The sequence below is a fragment of the Dromiciops gliroides genome, chromosome 2, assembly GCF_019393635.1.
Source record: "Dromiciops gliroides isolate mDroGli1 chromosome 2, mDroGli1.pri, whole genome shotgun sequence".
Lineage (NCBI taxonomy): Eukaryota > Metazoa > Chordata > Mammalia > Microbiotheria > Microbiotheriidae > Dromiciops > Dromiciops gliroides.
The window spans coordinates 460,862,381-460,877,962 of record NC_057862.1 but is presented as its reverse complement, the minus strand read 5'-3'; the positions used below and the strand labels follow the sequence as shown (position 1 = coordinate 460,877,962).

General features: G+C 42.9%; 1 protein-coding gene across 1 annotated transcript in view; it reads right to left on the bottom strand.

Annotated features, from left to right (window-relative positions):
* PREX1 (phosphatidylinositol-3,4,5-trisphosphate dependent Rac exchange factor 1) overlaps window positions 1–15,582 on the bottom strand; it is a 221,493-nt gene that overhangs the window by 133,986 nt on the left and 71,925 nt on the right.

Sequence of the window (15,582 nt, the reverse complement as noted above, 5' to 3'; positions counted from 1 at the left end):
GCCTAAGAAAGCTTATCCTTCAGAGTCCTAGTGAATCTTTCAGCTAGATCATAGGGAGGTAATTTATTTCTCCTCTGGGACACCTCCAGACCCCTGCCCTCTGGCTGGGAGGGAGCCAGCTGTTCCTAATCCTACCCCAAGGGAGCCAGGAAGGGCTGAGGTAGAAAGAAAGATAACTTGATGAATGGGACCCCAACAGAGAAACACTACTTCCAAGGCCAGGTAAGGCACCCCACGACTCTGGCTCAGAAAAATGCTTGCTCCTGTAGTATCTGGAAGGTTAAGAGGGATGAGCTGGGTAATGCAGTGATAAGGGAGAAGGGACAATGAAAGGGGGAGGGAGAGGAAAAGCATTTATTAAGTACCTACTATGTACCAGACTAAATTTTTTTTAAATCATAAGAGTATTTTATTATTTTCCAGTTACAAGTAAAGATAGTTTAACATTTGTTTTCACTGGATTTTTAGTTCCAAATTTTTATTCCATCCTCCTTACCCTCCCCCCTCCCTGCCCCAAGACAGAAAGCAATCTGATATAGGTTATATATGTATGATCGCATTATACATATTTCTGCACTAGTGATATTGTGAAAGAAGAATAAGAACACAAGGGGGAAAAACCTCAAAAAAGAAAAAAAAACAGTCAAAAAGTAGAAGCAGTATGGTTCAATCTGCATTCAGAACCCACAGCTCTTTTTTCTGGATGTGGAGAACATTTTCTATCTTGAGTTCTTTGAAACTGTTTTGGATCATTGCACTGCTGAGAAGAGCCAAGTCTACCTGCTCAACTGACTCTGCATCAGTTCATGTAAGTCCTTCCAGGTTTCTCTGCAATCTTCTTGCTCATCATTTCTTACAGCACAATAGTATTCCATTACATTCATATATACCACAACTTGTTTAGCCATTTCCCAATTAATGGGCACTCCCTTGATTTCTAATTCTTTGCCACCACAAAGAGAGCTGCTATAAATATTTTTGTACATGTGAAGCAGACTAAATGTTTTACAAATATCTCATTTGATCCTCACTCACAACAACCCTGGGAGCTAAGTACTAGTCCCACCTCCATTTTACAGGCAGAGGTTAAGTGATTTGACAGGGGTCACACAGTCTTAATGACTCCAGGTACAGAGCACTAGTCATTGCCTGAAAGGAGGGACTTTGGAGAATGGGAAGAGGAGTTTGTCTTAGGATGACTATAAAAGAAGCATGCTGTAGGAGAAATATCAGTTAACTGGGAGATGGAAACCTGGATTCCAAACTTTCACTTGCCACTAATTAGCTGAGTAACCTTGGGAAAGTGGCTGTCCCTTTCTGGGCTCCAACTTTACAATGAGGACTAAATTGTCCTTTCTAGCTGTAAAAAGCCTTATAATCTTATTTGGGAGATAACAGGAATAATTATGTTTTATAATTCCTATGTGTGGGATGGAGGAGAAAGAGGGAAAAGGTGGGGAGAAGAGATGGGATGGGAGTGAGGGGGGAAGGGTGGAGAGAGAAGGGGGTGCAGAGGACACTGAATTTGGAATCAAGATGACCTGATTTGAAATCCAGGTTCATCCACTTCCTAGCTGTGACCCAGGCCAAATCACCTAACCAACCAGATTTGAATCCGGGCTCTGCTATATTCTGTGTCCTAAGGCAAGTCACTTAAACTCTGGCCTCAGTTCCTCCTCTCTAAAATGAAGGGATTGGATTAGACGGTGTCTCTGGTCCTTTCAGGCTCTAGAGCTAAGAGCTGATGTCTTATCTGCCACTTTCTTCCATTGTAAAAGGGAGATAATACTTGCACTGTGCACCTAACAGAGTTGTTGCAAAAGCAGATGAAATAATATATGCAAAGCCCTTGGTAAGCCAGCAAGCAGAGTATAAATGTCAGCTATCATTATTAATATTATTTTAATTGATGGGCACAATCAGCAGCTTCAAAGCTGCTGACTAAAATTTACCGGCATTTTAGTCACCATGCGTGTCATATCTATTAATAGCAACAGGCCCGTAGCAAGATGTGCAGATCGCATTAGCTGGCACAGTCAATTCCATCAGAGAGCTGAGCCCATGTGTTAATTTAAAAACCAGCTTCTCTCCTGACGCCTGTCTGGGGAGATCATTGCGTGTCAGAGGGAGGAAGGGAGACAAAGAGAGACTTTCCCTGAAAGAGAACAGCAGGAGAAAGAGGAGAGTGAGGAGGGAGAGGAGGGAGAGATGGGAGAGGAGGGAGGGAGGGAGGGAAGGAGGGAGGGAGGGAGGGAGAGAATTTCCCAGACAAGTTGTCAAATCTGTTCCAATGTCCTCGCAGGTTTTTCTATGGCTATCAAGGAGAGCCCCTCAGCTGTCACTGCTGTCACACTTATTAAGAGATGGGTTTGGGGGCTCTGAATTCCTGGCAAATGATTTTCAGAGCCATGAGATTGGCTCCCAGGTAATGGAAATGGTAAAGGCATCAGCTCCCTTCAGAATTCCTCCAAATAAATCCCCTGGACAAAACTGAAGTTAGGAAAAAGGAATCACTCCTAGCTTCCCCCACCCCCGTCCCCTTCTTGCTGGATAAATGTAGCAATTTCTCAATTAAACACCTATTTTGTAGCAGCTACTGTACACATGGTGTCCAGGGCTCTGCCCTTCAGCTAAAGGCTACATTCGCAAGTGCAAGCCTGGTCAATGTTAAGATTAATCAAGGTATCAAAGTGCTTAGGGAAGAGAACAGAAGAACTGGGAAGTTAAAATCTTGAGTTCTGGTCCCATCTCTTTCCCAGTTTGCTATGTGACCCTGAGGAATCTGGTCCTCAATTTCCACTGGAAAGGTGGCTACAATGGGAAAAGGGTGTTATACAAAAATAATTCTGAAATCCTTTCAAATGCTAAGTTCTAAGGTCCCTCACAGCTCTAACATTCTATGTCCTAATGAGAAAGTAGGAAGCACTGACTGTCCTAGCTCCGCTGTGCAACACTGGGCAAGTCACTTAACTTCTCTGGGCCTCTCTATAAAATGCAGGTGTTTGGCCTTAATAATCTCCAAGGTCCGTTTCAGATCTAAATCCTATGATGCCATGATGCCACCCATTCCATACGAATTCCTTTCAACTCTAACATTCTACATTTTGAACAATGTCTTCCATTGCTAAAATTCTCTGCAGCACGTTCTTCAGTCTCTTAATAGTCTTGTGACCTGAGACCCTTTTTAGTGCTCAAATGCTACGTTCTGGTTTTTTGGTCTTTCTATGGTCTGAGGTGCCAAGAGCTCTTCCAATTCTCCATTCTATTTCTCCTCCAGCTCTGAAATTCTATGTGCTAAGAAGGTACCTTTTAAATCTACTATATTATATTCTAAGGATTATTCCTTCTCCATCACCAGCTTAAAATTCTAAGGCTCCAAAACAATCGTGTGAGTGAGTGATGCCAGTGCTGATGGGGACCTTTAGGATTGAAAGTTTTGGGGGGGAAAGGAGAAGAGTATTAAGGGAACTGGCCAAATTTAAACTGTTTGTCAACACTAAAGCAAAGCTGGCTGAGGGGCACAAAGGGACAGGAAGTTGTGTAACCCACTTGCTGTCCTAGATTCTGGTTTCCTGTCCCCATTTTCTGAAATTGGTTGTGGGGCTTTGCACATCCCAGGGCTCTTGCCTGCCCCTTCCAAGGCAATTGTGAGGAGACAATGGGTAGTCCGGGCTGCCAGCTGTGGGCCCTGCAGGAAGAGGCAGCCAGAGTCACCTCCAAGCATTCTATGTTAGCCAGCACCAGATTGCTTTTTTCTATAGGTCTATATCAGCTGTGGCCCACACCCTGCAGTGTAAGTTAATAGGAAAGTGCTCAGCCCCACTCCAACTCCAACACCTGGTGCTGATGCTCCTGAACAAGGCTAGACAGCCTGGGACCCGGCTACCACCACAACGGTGGCTCTCACCTCTGCCAAACCTCCTGACTTCACATAAGGAGTAACTGAGGCCCAGAAGGAGGAAAAGACTTTCCCAAGGTCACAAAACCATTCTCTGTTCCCTTCCCTCTGCTCATGCCTTTATGTTTCCCCATGAAGTCTTCTCTGCCCTCACCCCTCCTGAAAAGTGATCTCTCCCTCATTTGATTTCATAGTTTTTGCAATCTAAACTGTATTGTATTTATCCACCTACCAAGCAGTAAGCTGCTGACAGGAAGTCAGTAAGGCTCATTTATCTTTATCAATCTCCCTTAGCACTGTACTCATCAAATCAACAAGCACTTATTAAAGGGCCTACTACAGCCAGGTGAGACCCTTGGCAGACAAAAGTGTATCGTATCAATAAGCAGTGTTCCCAGTGCTAAAAATACAAAGCGAGACAAAAACAGCTCCTGCCCACAAGAAGCTTTCTTTTTCATGGGGTGGAAAGCATGTAAATAAATGAGCAAATGGAAGTAGCCTTAGAGGACAAGGAGATTCCCAAAGAAGGTCAGGGAGTATCTCAGTAACTTACATTTCTGTAGCATCTTAAGGCTAACCAAGTACAATCTGGACCCTACAGAAGCAGGCAGAGCCAAGATTCAACATGTCTTCTGGATCCAAGCCTAATGGATTTTGCATGATACCACACTACAGCACCACTCCCACCACATACACCCCAGAATGCTACCCAGAATATCCATATGGTGCAACACCTTCTCTCCCTGGTGATTCCTTCCCAGACTCATCCTCCAAACCTAGCCACTGTGCTGCTCCCGACTCCTCCTTTTCTGTTCCCTTACGTTGTCTTCCCTCTTGTCTTAGAAAACAAGCTATCTGAGGGAAGAGACTGTCTTTTTTGTTTAGCACAGTGCCTGGTACACAGTAAGGGCTTCATAAATGCTTGCTGACTGAGGCCAACCCACCAAGCTCTCCTTACCTCTCTATAACCCAAGCCCTCCATTAAAGCTCATCTCAAAACCCACCTTATCCAATCTAAATGCCAGGATCGGCACTAGGGATACAATTAATAAAAAAGACAGTCCCTGCCCTCCATGATCTTCTATACCTTCTATTGCTGTTTAGTTGTGAACAACATGTTTCAGTCATGTTGTATCCAACTGGAAAATCCCAATTTGGGGTTTTCTTTTGTATGTATTTTTGTGGTTTAAGTCATGTCTGACTATTCATAACCCCATTTAGGATTTTCTTGGCAAAGATACTGGAGCGATTTGTCATTTCCTCATTTTCCAGATGAGGAAACTGGGGCAAATAGGGTTAAGTGACTTGCCCAGGGTCACACAGCTAGTAAGTGTCTGAAGTCATTTTTGAACTCAAGAAGATGAGTCTTCCTGACTCTGAGCCTTGCACTCTATTAATTGTGCCACCTACATACAGAAGTCCTAACTGAAGGAAGGAAGTTGAGGGACTTTATAAGATTGCATATATAATGGAAACCCAGGTATTTACTCCAAATCCAGTGCTCTTTCCACTGTACACCACAGTCTCCTCTCTATCTAGAAGAGTGTCTGAGGCTGCCACCACCACTACCACCACACACATACACATACCCTCCCTTCCATTCTAGGCTCTCTCACTTCTAAGTTCATTTGATCACGAACAAATCACCTCACTTGTCTTCAGTTTCTCCCTCTGTCAAATGGGCACAATAATACAACCTCACCTGTTTATTGTGCTCATTGTAGGTACTGAGGCTAATTGTAAAACCTGTTTAAAGTGTGTAAAGTACTTTATGATCAATTCCATAAATATTTATACAATTGTCTATTCTGTGCCAGGTACACTAAAGTATACAAAGATGAAAGTGGATCTAGTTCCTGCCCCCAAGGACAAGAAGAGCCAGCCTACTAAAGGAACCCAACTTGCACAGATACAAGTATAATGCGAGACAATGAAAGTGCCTACTCCAAGGTTGGTGTGAGAATCAAATATACTATTTTTGATGAGGTTTTCAAACTTTAAAGCACAATATGATACCTGCAACATTAGAAACACTTAAGCCAGGAGAGGACACCTTCATCTGGAAAGATTAGAGAAGATAGTACCTGAGCTGAACAGGAAAAAAAAAAAAGCAAAACCAGGCAAAGATGATGTGAGTACATTCCAGGCACATGGGACAAATTTATAAACCAATGATCTTAATTATAATTCCTGGAAAAACTTTAGAATTTATTTTTAAAGGGACAGGTATAGAAACGGAAATGGAGATGATCAGAAAAGGTCAGGCCAGACTAACCTCATTTCCTTTTCTGGCAGGAAAACATTACAGATACAGTAGATATTTACCTAGATTTCAGCAAAAACTATGACAGTCTCTCGTGCCATGCTCCTGACAAGCTAGAGACCTCACTAAAGAGCAGTCCTTAATGGATCAACATCAACCTGGAAAGAGCTCAATAGGGGACTGCCCCTTACCCTAGGTTTAAAATTTTTACCAGGGACTTGGATAAAGGCATGCTTATGAATCTGCAGAAAACACGAAGCTGGAAGGAATACCTGACAACAGTCAAAATCCAAAAGTACATCTATCCACAAAGATGGGCAGCTAAGTGGCACAATGCATAGAGTGCCAGGCCTGGAAAACCTGAGTTCAAATCCAATTTCAGACACTTTACTAGACTAAAACATGTTCATGACTGAACAAAAACAAGATTAAGATGAGGGGCTGAAGCTAATAAAGTTCTGCACTTGAAACTGGAAAAAAAATCAATTTTGCAAGTACAAGGTCAGGGAGGCATAACTAGACAGATGTGTTTTGTTGTTTGGTTGGGGTTCCCCCCCCCCAGGAGGATCTATAGGTTTTAATGGACCACAAGTATGGTATGGCAACCAAAAAAAAAAAAAAAAGCTAATGTGGTCTCATAGATCTGATCTTTTATATAAAGAGTACTATGACCAGAACACGGAAAATGGGGCCTTCATCAGACTACACCTAGCATATTTAATTATGTTCATTTCTGGGCACCACATTTTAGGAAAAGCAGCATAAAGATAGAAAAAGTGAAAGGCAACTAGCATCTAGAGAAGACTGGATGCCATGACAGTTGGCTGAAAATAATAGGGATGCCAAGCCTAGAGAAGACTTAGAGGAGACATCAAGCATTTGAAGGACATTGTGTTGACAGCACAATTCTCCCCAGCCTCTGAAAGCAGAATTAAAAGCAATATGTGTAGAGGCAGCATTAGACTTTCTCTCAAAGGGGACCGCCATCTCCTCACTCTCCTTCCCCACCCATGTCCAAACAATTACCTCCAGTACATCTGAGGAAGAGAGGTGCTAGTAGATGAGGGGATATGGAGGGGAGGAACATGAAGAGTCTTCAACAGAAAGTGGAATTTGAGTCTTGAAGGAAGCCAAAGAAAACAGGAACATTAAATAGGCAGGTGTCACTGGATCGGAGGGTACGTGGCTTCATAAAAGACTGGGGGAGGGAGGGAGGGAAGAGGAGAACTTTGAACCAGGGGACTTTTTGTAATTTATGCTAGGCATGATGGGGAGCTATTGGAGTTTACTGAGTAGAGGTGTGATATAGTAAGACTGAGTAAACTAATGTCTGACTGGGGGGGGGGGGGATGGGCTGGAATGGGGAGAGACTAAAGGCAGGCAGATCCACCAGAAGGCTACTGCAATAGAGGATACCGTCTTAGAAACCTGATCCTTATAGAATATCTGATAAGTGATGGGTTGAGTCATTAAAATCCAAAGTCACTCAAAAGAAAAGATACACCAAACTTGCAGGACAAAAAGAATGGGACAAAAAGCTTAGTACTACAGGATGTTTGACCTACCAGGGTCCTTAGAGTATATAGTGTCAAAAGGATGGAATACAGTGCCAGGCACTGTGCTAAGCACTTATAAATATTATCCCATTTGACCCAACTCTGGAAGGTAAATATTTATTAGCCCCATTTTATAGTTGAAGAAACTGAGGCAAGAGTCATGCAGCTAAGTGACACTGGATTTGAATTCAAGTCTTCTTGACTCCAGATTCATGGCTCTATTCACTTAGCTGCCTTTTCTAAAGCTACAAGAAACGTAGAACAAAGAATGTCAGCACTAGAAAGGCCTTTGGAATGGGGATGGAGTCTAGAACAAAGAATGACTGAGCTAGGAAGTGACTTACTTACAGATCATGAAACTAAGTCTCACTCAAGGTTAGACTCAGAACTAGACTCAGGTTTCGTATGACCTGTTCCAGTGGTCTTTTAGCTGTATGTGATAATTTATTAGCAGTGTGATATAGTGGAAGGAACAACAGACGGGAAATCAAAACCCCTGAGCTTTAGTCACAGTTTCATCACTAACTCACTGAACAACCTTGGGCATCTCAAGACTTCAGTTTTCTCTTCTCTCAAATGGAGATGATAAATCAACACCTGCTCTGTACTCAGAGGCAGCTGCTGGCACAGCAGATACTTGGAGTCAGGAAGACTTCAGTTCAAATCCAGTCTCTGACAGATGGTATTAACTATTTGATGCTGGGCAAATAACTTAACCTCTGTAACTGTCTCATTTCCCTCAACTGTAAAATGGGAATAATTATATTACCTTCCAGAATTATTGTGAGGATAAAACATGTAAGATTCTTAGTACACAATAGTCGCTTAATAAATGCTTATTTCCTTCCCTTCTTTCTCCCACCTCTCAAGGCTGTTGAGAGAATCCAAGAAGAGAATGTTTACTGGGGCAATTAGGTGACGCAGTGGATTATAAAGCACAGGCCCTAAGTTCAAATCTGGTCTCGGACACTTGACACTCACTAGCTGTGTGACCTTGGGCAAGTCACTTAAACCTCATTGGAGAGAGAGAGAGAGAGAGAGAGAGAGAGAGAGAGAGAGAGAGAGAGAGAGAGGAGAAAGAAAGAAAGAAAGAAAGAAAGAAAGAAAGAAAGAAAGAAAGAAAGAAAGAAAGAAAGAAAGAAAGAATGAATTTTAATAAAGTACCGTGAAAACTATACAGTTGACCATTCATGAGTCAAATACTGAGAGGCAACATGATACAGTGGAAAGAGACAGATCTGAAGTCAAGGGAGCTGGGTTTGAACCATAGCCCTGTCACATTGTATCTGTGTGAGCCTGCTCTAATCCCTTCATTTCTCTGCTTCTCTAGTTGTGGTGGGTAAAGGGAGGGAGATGCACCTAAGACAGCCACAAGAGTCCTTCCAGCTCCGGGGTTATGATCTCATGACCCATCAAACATACCAGCAGTGGGCCAATGCCATGCCTCTGCACTGCTGTCACCCCAACAAGGCTGAGCCAAAGTGAAGACAGGTGACCGGCTAGGGATAATTTCAAGGACCACAGTGGCAGTGCTTAGATCAGACCCAGCCCTGAGGTCCCTTTTACCAGCTCCAGCATTTTAAGTTCTAAGGTACCTTTCAGCACTGACATTCTGAGTTCTAAGGTTCTTCCAGCCCCAACAGTCTGTGCTCTAAGGTTCCTTCCAGTTCAGACAATCTATGAGTCTCTGGGTCTCCACAATGTTTTCACTGAAGCCAGCTCAACATCTGAAAACCCTTCCCCAAGTAAGAACAAAAGCAAGGCTGTCTGGCCAGCTCGCCCACCAGTGAACTGGTTACCGAGTGACCTTTAAAGGTCAGTCTTGCGCATTCTTTCAGGGTATAGGTCTCCTATTTCTCAAACCGTGTATCTCTGCCTCTGGAACCAAGACCCCCACACTCAAATTTCCTCAAGCCAAGTTTGGGGAGAGAAAAATGACTTGAGAAGATCCCATCTCTCATCCCAGGCCTTAGCTGAGCTGGTGAGACGTGTGTTTTGGGCTGATGTGGGGCAGGGGGAAGAGACCTGGTGTTGTTTTACAGACAGTGTAGGAGAGCTGGGCCTTCCCCAAGGAGGGGCTGAGAGAAGAGTCTGGTCTATCTTTATCAAGTGACATCAAATGCTGTCCACAGGTGAATCAGTTGTTCCCCTCCTCCACTTCTTTCTGCCCTCCTCTGCCTCCCTTTCTGTTCAAGGTTGGATGAGCTCTGGGGATCCAGGGCTTGGTTCCTCAAACCACCAGGGCAATGCCAACAGAAACAACTGACAAATTCGAATGGGAGCAAGACATGGCTAGGTCACATAACCACAGAGACTCCCATGCATGTACATGTACACATACACACACACACACACACACACACACACACACACACACGCCATGCTCCTGGAGTCTGAAGGGGATGTTGGCAGGATGTTACAAATCATTCACCCAAGTTCAAGGAGAACTCACTAGTCAATGTAATCCCCAGAGGGAATTTCCATTTCCCTCCTATCCGAAGGTAAATCTTGGGTACTTTCTTCCTAGACTTTGAAAAGTGAAGGGAAAAACTGAGGTGGGGAGGGAAGGAGGAAGGAAGGGAGATGAGGAGAGAGGGCCTTCCAGATATCTCTAAGGTCTCTTCCAGTTCTAACACTCTGGTGTTCTGACCCTCCCAGCTCTGATACACACTCTGCATACTTCGATATACTGGAGGGCTCCTTCTCCCTCTGACTTTCTATCAGGATAAATTCTTTGCCACAGGGTGGAGTCAGGGGACTCTATGACTCAGCCAACCAGTCATTCAGTCACTGCTCTGAGGAAAGTAAGGAGGAACTGAAGGCCAGGGGGAAAGCCAGGGCTGTGTTCTTGATAATGCCAGTCACGACCAAGCAGACAGCAGGTCACCAAGCCACAGGCCACCCACCTCTAAGCTGAAAGGGAATCATGGCTGCGAGAGACTGGGAGCCCAGACAAAGCAAATAACTAGTTAGGAAAATTTCTGCATCTGTAGGGGAAGGCTCCAGGTGGGCCTGCTTCCTCCTTATTTACTCTGCCAACCACAGCATCCTTGAGGAATAAATAGGCCTGCTCCACACAGAAATATTCTCTCTGTTCCACAGCCCCATGTCCTCAGTCCCGGGCCTTACCTCCAGGCCTGCTCTCACCCCCTGGTCAATCTACCATGCTGAATCTTCCTAGCTCAAAGCTATCCAACTTGACTGGGGTTGCAGAATTCTGTTCTTGCTAGCAATTCAAATGCAAGCATTTCTTGGGAACTCAGAAACAGAAGGGACTTTGGAGCCCCTCATTCTGGGAAAGTGAGACAAGAGAAGGGAACTTGCCAAAGGTCACACAGAGAGCTTGATGTTTTTCAAAACTCATTCCTAGAGTCATAGGATTTCAGAGATAAAAATTACCTTAGAAATTGACGATGCAGCTGAGGAAACTGCAGATCAAAGAGGTTTAAATGACTTTTTTTTTCTGTTGGATTCTTTCTTCTACTCTGGTCTAAGTCCTTCTCCACCCCTACTCTTCATGCACTGCCCTTTACAAATTAGTTTCAGAATGGCTAAAGTACCAGCCAAGTTCTCTTTGGGGTAGGATCCCATTAGTCAGCCACAGAGGAAAATCTCCTCTCTCCTAATACAAATGTGACTTCAATATACCACAAAACCCTGTATCCCCAATGGGTTGTCCCCTTTCTATACTCCTAACACAACTCTCTACTTCTCTCATTTCATTACTTCCTGAAGGTGACTCAGTTTTGCCCCCACACCCATCCCAACAAAGCCAAAAATGGCTCACAACATGTTACTTAAATATAAGCTGTTTGAAGGCAGGGATCCTACTTCATACCTAAAGTTTCTATCTCCCCTAGCACCTGGGACAGTACTGTCTTCACAACACAATGATAGAGTATGTTTATTGTCAGCACTGAAAGGGCCTTATACACTTTCTTTCATTTTTTTTTCCTTTTAATCAAGTTTGCTTGTAGAAAATGACAAATATGGTAATGTTTTACGTAATCATACATGTATAAACCCATATCTGACTATTTGCCACCTCAGAAAGGGGGAGAGAAGGGAGGGAACGAGATAAAAATTGGTGCCCAAAACTATAAATAAAAGTTTTATTGGAAGGAAGGAGGGAAGGAAGGAAAGGAAGGAAAGGAAGGAAGAAAGAGGCCTTAGAGATCATCTATCTGGTCTGATACACTTTTGAGGAAACAAGCCCAAGAAGAGAACACATTCCTGACAAGTTCAGCAAGATAGTAGGAAAATACAGACCAAAAACTCTTCTGACTTCTATTCCAATATTCCTTTCTACTTTTTATCAGTCACCTGACAGTTGTTGTTGTTACTGTTGTTCAGTCATTCAGTAGTTACACAGAATTTTACAGATACAATGACAAAGAATTTTATATATTATCTTATATGATCCTCCCAGAAGCAGGTGAAGTGAACAGGATATAATTATCTTATTTTCCCCCCTTTAAGGATAAAGAAACTGATGTGGAGATGAAGGGACTTGTCCAAAATTACACAACCAAGTCCATGCTCTTTTCAATGTACCCCACTGCCAATTTGAGCATGCCATCCTTACAATGACAATGTTTTATAGCCCTATATAGGTAGGCCGGTGGTGCAATTTCTCTCCAAATCTGTAGCCACTAACTAGCTGTGTGATCCTGCGCAAGTCACTTAACTTGTGCCTGCCCCAGTTTCCTCATCTGTAAAAGGGGGCACAGTGAATAGAGTACTAGGCCTGGAGTCTGAAAGACTTGAGTTCAAATCCAGCCTCAGGCACTTAATAGTTGTGTGACCTTGAACAAAATCCCTCAACTCTTCATCTGTAAGATTCAGTACCCAGAACATAATAAACACTATATAAATGTTAATTGTTGTTAGCACAGTACTTGGCACATAGTTGGTGCTTCATAAATGCCTGTTATCCATCTAGAGAGCAAGATCAAACATTTTCATTTAAGAGCCAGAAATAAGCCGAGGCTCAGGGAGGACCCAGTCTGAGATAGAGAAGACCTGCCTGCACAGTGTTTTTTAGGGCCAGTTCAAATCTTATCTCCTTTAATTAGGCTTCCCTGATCCTAGAGTCAGCCTGGTATACTTGAAAGATCATTAAATTTGGAACTACTACTCAGTTCTCTCTGAGTACCAGCTTCTTCTTCTGGAAAATGACCTCAAAGTTTCCTTCCAACTCCAAATCACAGGATCTTACATTACAAGCAAGTTAGCTGTCCTTGAAAGACAGCTTTCTTTTTCTTGGTCTAGTCTTAGGGCAGCTAGATGGTGCAGTGGACAGAGCACTAGGCCTGGAGTCAAGAAGACCCGGGCTCAAATCTGGCCTCAGACACATACTAGCTGTGTGACCCTAGGCAAGTCACTTAACGCTGTTTGCCATGATCTATTTAAACAAGCTATTAATGTTGAGAAAAATTGGTCAGGTATAAAATTGAGATCAGTGCAGACTATAATCATTTCCTGAGGACGTTTACCTGATTACAAATCAATTATACCAACAAAAAAAAGTCTAGAAAACACCCCAGCCATCAAACCACTGCCAAGCAGAGAATAACACCAATTTAGGATATAAATTCATTTCTAAAAACTTACAGAAGAGAATGGAAAATTATGGGCAGTACTGCCTCATAAAATGGAAAGGAGTAGGAGGAAAAAGAACTTTGTAGAAACTTTAGTCCCATTTCTAAGCTGTATATCTCATGGACATTTACGGGTGAAACAAGAAAAAAAAGATAAACTGATTTTAAAAAAAAACAGAAAAGTGTTAAGGCTTCTATTTAAAACAACAACACTCATCATTGGCCTCTAACATGGCCAGCTCCCATGGGGGAAACAGAAAGGATGCGCATGAAAAAAAGCTAAGAAGATTGGCTAGACTTCACCAAGTATATGGAGGAGCTTCATGTGAGCGTCAACACATTTTTGAGGATGCTAAAGGATTAATTCAAGATGGTAGAAAAGGGGAAAGGTTACTAAATGTCAGGGTGGGAGGGGATCACAGACCTTAGTATTGCTGCAAAAAAAAAAAGGCAAGGGAGAAAATATCAGTAACTACTTATCCACAGGCCTACTTTCCCATTTCAGTCTTTATGAGGATAATCTACAAAAAACTAACTCTTTGCAATCACAAAACTGACCGAAAGATATGTAGAAAATATAAGCTCCCATCTTTCATTTTTTCCTCACATAAAAATGCATTTGATTTGGTAGAGCAAAACTCCACTTCCAACCAGGTGTCTCTGTCTCCTATGCATACATTAAAAATCATATAAAATATCTTTAAATAAGTAACAGAGTAACTCAGATCAACTCAACAACCCTCTAAATATTCTTATCAAGTAGAGCATAAAACACTATAAAAGTACTTATCACTGTCCTGGAGAATGTCCAACTCAGAATCAAGATGTTGAAGAGGGATTCCCTACAAATGGGGAAGTCCTCCAGATGCTCCTGGTTGTGCTAATTTCTCAAGCCCCAGAATATCACAGAGCCTCCTAAATGAAATCACTTCAGGGCTCATCCTACCAATTCACACAGAGGCCATCATATGCATTTGGATGGATAACTCATAGAACTACCTTCTCAGTACACCTCTCAGGGAATTACCAGACCAAGAATTGAACAGGAAAAGGAGAGTCATGGGAACTACCTTGGGGAAACTACACATTGTTGTGTGTGTTTTTTTTTAATTCCTTTTTTTTTTTTGGTCAATTTCATTTCTTTCTTTCTTTTTGCGGGGCAATGGGGGTTAAGTGACTTGCCCAGGGTCACCCAGCTAGTAAGTATCAAGTGTCTGAGGCTGGATTTGAACTCAGGTCCTCCTGAATCCAGGGATGGTGCTTTATCCACTCCACCACCTAGCTGTCCCCTGGTCAACTTCATTTCTGAATATATTTCCTCTGCCCAACTCAGCCTTTCAGTTGTGACACAGATATAAAAAGAAAAACAAAACAACTCGGGGAAAAACAACCACTTTTGAAGCAACAGAACACGTACAAAAAGATGGACAAGATTTCACAGCCATAGTGGAATGGCCTCTGTGATGAATGTATTTTCTCAACTCTTCTCCAAGTCCAGTTTGGGTCATTGATGATTTCACTGCCCAGGAGAAGCAGTAGCAAGTTATCAAAAGACAGAAGGAAGTTGCTGGGCAGAACTGAGGTACCAAATTTTACACATAAGGAAAATGGGGATCAGGTCACACAGTTGGTAAATATCAGAAGTCAGGCTTCTCCGGACCTCGAGGTCAGAAACCATGGGACTAATCCCTCCATTCAACATCAGTACTTCTAAAGACACAAAGTTTTGGGGAAAGGACACTGAGGACCAGCAAATCAAAGTATTCTAGAACTAAAAAGTACCTCAAACACTTGCAAGACTTCTATTAATGGGGAGGTGTGGTGCTGAGGCGGAGATTCAATCTGACAGTTCACTCAAACAAGGAAACAATTACCTCACCCGGACCAGAACCTAAGGATTCTGTTCCCAGTGTACCACGCTGCTTCCCACAAGGCTGGGTGACAGACAGAACAAGAGGGGGAAGATTGGAGATCAACATGAGGTGCCCTCCTCATCGCCCTCCAATGCAGGAAATGAAGCAAAAACCATTTATAAACAAGTTATTGTGAGCATGGCTGTTGCAACCACTGAGGGGACAGGAGGGAAAGAGAATATGAGGGTGAATAATCCCCTCCTAGGAATATTCTAAATCCCTTCATTCCTTCTACCTTAATGTCCCCCTCTAGAATCCCAAAAGTAGATAGTAAGAGGTAAGCTCCTCCTTGAGAACAGGATCTATGTCCTTTTTCATCTCTGTATGCCCCCTCCCCCCACTCAGCACACAG